This window comes from Eriocheir sinensis, chromosome 4 (genome assembly GCF_024679095.1).
Source record: "Eriocheir sinensis breed Jianghai 21 chromosome 4, ASM2467909v1, whole genome shotgun sequence".
NCBI classification, from domain to species: Eukaryota; Metazoa; Arthropoda; class Malacostraca; order Decapoda; family Varunidae; genus Eriocheir; species Eriocheir sinensis.
In genome coordinates this window covers 11,809,071-11,818,020 of record NC_066512.1, presented here as the reverse complement: position 1 = coordinate 11,818,020, position 8,950 = coordinate 11,809,071, and positions in this window count along the sequence as shown.

The following is an 8,950-nucleotide window of genomic DNA, read 5'->3' as shown; positions in this document are numbered from 1 at the left end:
CTACCCAAGATAACCTAGTCAGTAATGTCACGGTAGGAGAACACCTCGGTTCTTGTGATCATAAATTAGTGCGCGTCGACATTAGAGCTCAAACATCAGTGACTGAAAATAAAGTAAAGGTACCCAATTTCAAAAGAGTTAACTTCGTAAAAATCCGACAAAAACTAACAGAAATACAACTATCAGATAACGGCAATGTAGAGGAAGCCTGGCTAAGCTTTAAAAAATCATTTACTCGCTCAGCAGAACACATTCGTCTCTTTGTGTGAGAAGCGAATTAACACTAATAAAAGCCCACCTTGGTTTAATAGCGAAATTAAACACTCAGTCAAGGAGGGAAAATTGTTTTACAGGTTAAAGAAAGAACAAAACACGCCCGAAAACATTAGACGTTATCATGATGACAGGCGACGAGTAAAAAGATTAGTATGTCAGGCAAGGCGTAGATATGAAGAAAATATTGCAGCCAACTGTAAAAATAATCCGAAATCCTTCTTCAGTTACATAAACAACAGAAAGGCGATCAGAAGTGGAATTGGACCTTTAACCCGTCCACTGCGATCGGTACAGATTTCGTCTTCACTGGTAGCCTGGTAACATATACTCCCAGGTCTTTCTCTGCCTCTGTGGTGGACAGTGGAGTGTCTCCCATGTGGTATTGGTATGCTGGATATCCCCTCCCAAGGTACAGGACTTTACACTTTTCTTCATTGAATTGTAGCAGCCACTTTTTGTTCCATTCCTATAGCTTTGTGATGTCTTCTTGTAGGGAATCCGCAGCCAAGGGGTTAACAAACAGCGACGGTGCACTAGTGACTGACAGCCAACACATTGCAAACCTCTTAAACAATTAGTTTTCCTCGGTGTTTAATACTAACAGTCTTCCTCCCACTACCACCAACACCAGTACTTATATAAATCTCGAGCATGCATTGCCTAATTTTGAAATAACAGCCGATGAAGTCCTGAAAGCTCAACATTTACTTAAAACAAATAAAAGTCCCGGACCCGACCAAGTATATCCTATACTACTTAAAGAAACAAAGAGCGAAATACTCTCCTCCCTCACAACCGTATTCAATATGTCCTTGCGACAAGGCATCGGCCCTTCGGATTGGAAAAAAGCTAAGGTAATTACAGACCCATTAGTCTAACTTCAGTTGTTGGTAAGCTACTTTAGAGCATAATTAGAGACAAAATTGTGAGTTACTTTGAAAGCCACTCATTAATTGGGGATTCACAGCATGGCTTCCGTAACAAAAGATCCTGCCTATCAAACCTATTGACCTTTTATAAAGACCTCTTCTTAGTTTATGACGTAACCAAATCATTGGACATAGTCTATCTTGATTTCCAGAAAGCGTTTGATAAAGTCCCACATCTTAAATTACTTTAGAAATTAAAGCAAATAGGTATTGACGGTCAAGTAAACCAATGGATCGCGAATTGGTTGAACAACAGACAACAAAGAGTGGTGATTGACGGATTTAACTCAGAGTGGGCACCGGTCACTTGTGGCGTCCCTCAGGGCTCGGTTCTTGCCCAGTGCTCTTCATTATTTACATCAACGATGTGGATGTTGGACTCATTAATCGCATTAATAAATTTCCAGACGACACAAAGATTGGTAACTTCGGTTCTCACTGACAAAGACAGGCAAAGCCTCCAAGAGGATTTGCACAAAATTTCAGCATGGTCGGATAGATGGGAGATGCCCTTTAACGTAGACAAGTGCCAGGTCCTTCAAGTTGAAACATGAAATAAGAAGTTCGATTACGAAATGCGCGGCGTTAAACTCACAAGCGTTCAATGAGTTAAGGACCTGGGGGTCAAAATCGCGTTAAACCTCAAATTCTCACAGCAATGCATCGATGCAGCAAATAAAGCGAACAGAAACTTTTTATTCAAGAATAAAGATGTAATACTTCCGCTCTACAATAGTTTAGTCAGACCCCACTTGGAATATGCGGTACAGTTTTGGTCTCCCCACCATGTAAAGGACATTGCTAAATTAGAAGGTGTTCAGCGTCGGGCAACAAAGATGATCCCTTCCTTGCGCAACAAATCCTACGAAGAAAGGCTTTCCACCCTTAACATGTTCTCTCTTGAGAAACGTCGCCTCCGAGGAAAACTGATCGATTTTTTTTTTTTTTTTACAACAAAGGAAACAGCTCAAGGGCACAAAAAAAGGAAACAATAATAAAAAAAAAGCCCGCTACTCGCTACTCCTAAAAAAAAATCAAAAGAGGTGTCCGAAAGAGAGGTCAATTTCGGAAGGAGAGGTGTCCTTATACCCTTCTCTTCAAAGAGTTCAAGTCGTTTCACGAATGAAGACAGATCAGAATTGTTTATGAGATGACACTTTGCGAACGAGGAACAATGGCATAAAACTCAAATGTAGACAAGTAAATTCAGACTGCACCAAATTTTTCTTCACCAACGTTGTAGTGCGAGAATGGAATAAGCTCCCACCGTCAGTGGCCCAGTGTAACACGATTGACTCCTTTAAAAACAAGCTCGACCGTCACTCCTTGAACTTAATATTAACTAGAGTAGAAATGCAACGTTTTGGAGCCATCTGATTAATGTAGAATCATTTAGGTTTAAGGACAGGCCACCTAGTCTGGACCATGGGGTCTGTGTAGTCTGATTTTCTATGTAAATCTCTGTAAATCTCTCTCTCTCTCTCTCTCTCTCTCTCTCTCTCTCTCTCTCTCTCTCTCTCTCTCTCTCTCTCTCTCTCTCTCTCTCTCTCTCTCTCTCTCTCTCTCTCTCTCTCTCTCTCTCTCTCTCTCTCTCTCTCTCTCTCTCTCTCTCTCTCTTTTTTATTTAAACATAATATCTATGTACAAAAAGGAGGCTCAAAATTACACTCATTAGGTTTAACTATTTCAAGAGCCTGTGTATGAGACAAAATTAATTGACCACTAGCGCACTTGGGTATCCCTCACGCCACCTGTGAGCGGCCAGTTTCACCTGCTACGTGTTCATGTTCTCCACTTGAGGAGTGGTTGCTGTGAACATGTTCCACAGGCGTGTGGTCCTGGCTTTGGGCAGCGCGTGGAGGAAGCCTCAGGGTGATGAGGTGGGGAACCCCCTGCTCCTGGGCTTTGTGGCACACCACCAGTGCTGAGACGTCCCGGCGGTGTTCCAGCGACGTCACGGTGGTAAACGACTCCTCCAGGTGCTCGTTGGCCTCCACCAGACGCAGTGCTCGTTGCGGCACTGCGTTGAGCCTCTGCATGAGGGTGGCAACACTCAACGTCCAGCACAGGGCACCGTACTCTAGATACGATCGTATCTGTGCCTTGTAGAGAGTGAGGATGCCCCGTGGGTCGAGGGATCCCGCTACTCTTCGCAGCGAAGAGACTCGCAGGGAGGCCTGGCGGGCAACAGCTCGGACGTGGTGGTCGAAGCGCAGGCTTTGGTCTACAGACACTCCCAGGACCTTAATGTGGTCCTGGAGGGGTATACTCTTGCCTCCAAGACGCAGCTGGCCGGAGACTGCTCGAGAGGCGTCTGGGGACCGTGAGGTGACCATGGCCTGCGTCTTCTCCGAGGCGAGGGTGACCTGCCACTCCTCTCCCCACTGCTCCACTAGCCTGAGCTGCCTGTTGATCTCTTCGACGGCGCGCTGGCTGTCGGGGCGACAGTAGGAGAGGGAGAGTGTCCAGTCATCGGCGTAGGCTGCCACTGCCGATAGCTGCCAGAGGAGATCGTCGATATATATGTTCCACAGGATTAGGCCGAGCACGGAACCCTGTGGAACTGAGGCTTGCACTGGTGAAGGCCTTGCTAACTGCCCGTTGATCACCACCTGAAGGGTCTTCCCCTGCAGGTAATCCTTGAACAGCATCAGCAGGGCACCCTGGACACCCTTGGAGCGAAGCTTTTTCAATGAGCCCCGCGTACCAAACCCTGTCAAAAGCTCCAGCAATATCACGGGCTACCACGAGTGTGTCCAGGCCTACATCCAGTGCGTCTTGACAATCCTTGTAGAGGAGGAAGAGGTCCGCGGTGGACCAGTCATGGTCTGAAGCCAAACTGTCTGTCTGAGAGGAGATGGCTCTCACGCAGGTGCTGACAGATGACTGCAGCCACCACACGCTCCAGCACCTTGCCCACCACAGAAAGCACGGAGATGGGCCTGTAGTTGCTGGGCTCAGACCTCGATTTATTCTTGTGGACCGGAACCACACGCGCCTCCTTCCATATTGAGGGCCATTTGCACTCACAAAGGACACAAAGGACACAAAGAAAGAACAAACAACAGCAGACCTGCTGGTCCTTACGAGGCTGTTTGTAACAAGCTACACTAACTATCTAATCAAAGGTGGAAGATGAAGGACAGCAAAGGCGAAGGCTCCTCCCCACCCACCATCCCTCCAGCCAAAGCTGGCAGGAAAGAAAAAAGAACCATGCAGCATGGAAAAACTGCATGGAAATTATGTAGGAAAGAGGAAAGAACTACCATTACTGCTACCACTTACCGGGCGATAAAAGCGAACAAGGACACCAGTATTCGAAAGAACTTAACGTTATTACGACAATGAGTAATATCTTAGTTGCTGGTTGGATTCAAAATACTTGTCTAATCTATTCTTGAAGGCCGTAACTGTTGTACTATCAATGATATCACAGGGGAGATAGTTCCAAACATTAACAACTCGATTGAAGAAGTGTTTAGCTTCATGCGACGAGGATCTTTTACCACTTATCTTCAAATTGTGATTTCTTCTTGTTCTATTTGATCGATCAATTGTAAAGTAATCTTCCGCATTAATATCACTGAATCCTTTAAACATTTTAAACACTTCTATTAGATCGCCTCGCATTCTTCGTTTTGATAGGCTGAATAAATTTACTTCTTTAAGCCTTTGTTCATATGATATATTTCTCAACCATGGAATCATCTCTGTTACTCTTTGTTGAACCCGTTCCAACTTTTCTATGTCTTTTCTGTAATAGGGAGACCAAAACTGTATACAGTACTCTAGACGGGCTCGAACCAACGAATTATACAGTTTTAATATTACTTTTTCCGACTTATTATTAAAGACTCGTCCGATGAAGCCAACCAATTTGTTTGCAGTTTTAACTACCTCTGAACAATGCTGACCGGGCTTTAAATCGCTTGATATAGTGATTCCAAGATTCTTTTCTTTACTTACTGCAAAAAGTTGTTGGCCATTCATAACGTACCGAACGCGATTGTTATTTTTTCCGATGTGTAACACTACATTTGTCAACGTTAAATTTGATTTGCCATTGATTGGCCCAACGTGCAAGTCGATCTAGATTTGATTGTAAAGCTTCTTCGTCGAGTGTCGCAATTACTTTACTAGCAATTTTTGGGGCATTTGCAAATTTTGATACTTTGCAAGTGAGCCCATCATCGATATCATTAACATAAATTAAGAAGAGCATGGGGCCAAGCACTGCTCCTTGAGGTACGCTTCTGACATCGAGCCAGTTATATGTAACACCGTTTAGAACTACTCTCTGTTTCCGCTCAGAGAGCCAGTCCACAAGCCAATTGTGAATGTTACCCGAGATACCGTGCGCCAATAGTTTGCTGAGCAATCGTTGGTGGGGGACCTTAACAAATGCCTTTTGAAAATCCAGATATATGATATCTACTGATCTTCTTTCATCGAACACCTCAAAAATATAATGAAAAATATCAAGTAAGTTAGTTAAACACGAATGTTTACTACGGAAGCCATGTTGCGAATTATTTATTATATTATTTTCTTCGAAGAATTTCACCATATTGTCGCGAGTGATAGTCTCCATTAACTTACAAACAATCGATGTCAGACTAATTGGTCGATAGTTTCCTGGATGAGACTTGTCCCCCTTTTTGAAAATTGGTGTGACATTTGCAAGTTTCCAATCCAACGGAACTTTTCCAACTGTTAAAGATTTATTGAATATGATGGAGAGCGGTTTACAAATTTGATGTTTGATTTCTTTTAAGACCCTAGGGGTAATTTTGTCTGGACCAGGAGCTTTGCTTACTTTAATCTTTTCAATTGTGCGTAAAATGTCACTTTCTACGATGAGCACGCCACTTAACATCTTTTCGGTCCTTCTAACCTCCGGCGGTTGAGGTGATAAACAATCTTCGTCGGTAAATACGGATGTGAAAAAGTTGTTTAGGATTGTAGCCATTTCATTTTCATCGTTCGTGTGGTTATCATTATCATTCGCAAGCGGTCCGATACCACAAGAGAGTGACTTTTTTATTATTTACATAGCTAAAAAAATCTTTAGGATTAGATTTACTCGTTTCCGCTATATATTCTTCAAGATTTTTCTCGCTTCGTTTTATTAATTTATTGGTTTCGCGGCGAATTCTGTCCAACTCTTGTTTGTCAGCCTCGCTCTGAGTTGATATGTATCTACTGTATACGCGTTTTTTAAGAGAGAGGCTATTTTGAATTTCGTTGTTCGACCATTTGGGTTTCTTCTTAAAAAAAAACTCCCTTAGGCAAGACGTGAAGACGACGGAGAGAGGACCTGAGAGCTCCTTGGCTCAGTTCTTGAGGAGCCGCGGACTGATGTCATCCGGGCCGCATAAAATTAAAGTCTTTTCAGAGCGAGATAAAAGCACCGTTCCACGAGCCGCCGGCCGAACTTGCTCCGCCCCCGTCCCTTGCGATTGGCTCTCGGGTCCCATGTGTGTCCTTGTTGCACGGACACCTTTCGCTCGCTGCTAGCCCAGCACAAAGGCAGAGGAGACTTCAATTTTATGCCACAGAGGCACAGAGCATCCAAAAAACCACCGGAGAAAGACCAAAGATGGCCTACTAAAATGCTCCTCTCCCAAAACAACATTTAATCATCCAATGTCGCCGCTCCCAGAGAGATAGATTTGCCGTGATTACTACACAAGAGGCCGAGCTAGATTCCATCTTCAACCAAAAAAGTGGCATGGGAAACCATGCAAGATCAAGCCAACTGTGAACACATTTATTATAGATCACATTCACAAATTTCACGCAAACCATGCCATCAAGATAACATTCAAGGTCAAGCAACACTAAAACGTACATAAACTCCGACATGCGCCGCCGCACAATAGCATCCCACGTTTAGAAAACGGGTTAGAGCAAGAAAACGGAAGGGATGACAAACTGCAATAATGACCTGCGGCTCGCCCTTTATGCAAGTAAGAATGTGAAATGCAATATTGTTGTCCAATAGTATGCATCTGCTTACTTCAAAGAAACAAGGTGTCTGCCTCATGCGGGGTAGCCTAGTATTAAACACATTATGGTGGGTGACAATGAAAAAAAGAATGAAGTCTCTGGGTGATCCAGAGCATGATTCTCTGAACATCAACCAAGAGAAGGTATAGAGATGAAAATTGAAGTAACAGATTCTTCAAGCAGTAGCCATCAAGAATGTGAGTCACTTAATAAAGTCTCAATGGAGATTGATGTTCCTCAGAGCAATGAATCTTCTGTTAGTTTAAAGAATGAGGCTCAGTCTGTGCCACATATTCTGATGGAAGCAGCAGAAACTCTGGGCAATGAAGAAACTAGCTTGGCCCTAAAAAAGCTGAAGGAGCGTCTCCAATCCCCACAAACTTCAAATCAGCTTAACAGCTTGCTTTTTAGATTATATATACTAAATGTAAAGAAAGGTGGATGTGGTCGTGGTAGCAGAACTCCATGCCAGCCATCTTCCATCTCAAGAAGAGGACCAGGTGTGTCAAGAGGAGCTACAGCTTTATTAAAAGGACGAAGACCTGGTGGTGTCGTGTCTAAAATGAAGCCCCCCCCGCAACTTGGCTCAAAATGTTCTTAACAATGTTGCACATGCTAAATCACATGGCACTGGACACTAAGGTCCATATGCTAAAGTTGGTAATGTTATGCCTATGTTTGTTTGTACATTACTTGTAAGGCGAATGAAAACGCGGTCGGTTTCTTGGGGCAGCACAGGTGCGGGTCGTCCCGGGTCGCATATTTACGAAAGGTTGTTAGGATTTTGTCGCGCGGAGCCCGCCCCACCCCTTGCAGTGACGTCACGCGTTGATATCTCATAAGAACGTAAGGAGTCTGCAAGAGGTCGGTTGGCCTATACAAGGCAGCTCCTGTACACTCAACCCCACCTTACCTCACCATCCATGGCTTTATCTAACCTCTTCTTGAATGTATCTATGGTATTGGCACCCACAACATGGCTCCCAAGCCTGTTCCATTCGTCCACCACTCTATTGGTGAACCAATTCTTGCCTATGTCTTTGTTGAATCTGAATTTGTCTAACTTAAAACCATTGCCACGCGTCCTACCTGGCTCTTTCACTCTCAAAATTTTATTGACATCCCCTTTATTAAATCCCTTCATCCATTTATAAACTTCGATCAAGTCTCCTCTCAACCTTCGCCTTTCTAGAGAGTGTAGATTTAACTGCTTTAGCCTGTCTTCATAAGGCAAGTTTCTCACCCATTGAATCATCTTCGTCATCCTCCTCTGTACAGATTCTAACATCTTGATATCCATTCTATAATAGGGGGACCAGAACTGAGCTGCATAATCGAGATGAGGTCGAACTAGTGCTAAGTAAAGTTTGAGGATGACTTCAGCGCTCCTATTGCTCATGCTCCTTGAGATGAAACCTAGTACTCTGTTTGCCCGATATTTAGCCTGAATGCATTGAGCCCTAGGACGGAGGTCAGCGCTCACTAGGACTCCTAAGTCTCTCTCACGCCCAGACCTGCTTAGAGGAGTGTCATTTAAGGAGTAATTGTGTAAGGGGTTATTCCTACCTACACTCAAAATGCTACACTTCCCGACATTGAATTCCATCTGCCACTTCCTCACCCAATCATATAGTCTGTCAAGCTCATCCTGGAGAACGGTAGCGTCGCTGTCTGATTGGATTACTCTACCGATCTTGGTACCATCTGCGAACTTACTGACACCGCTCATCTGTCTC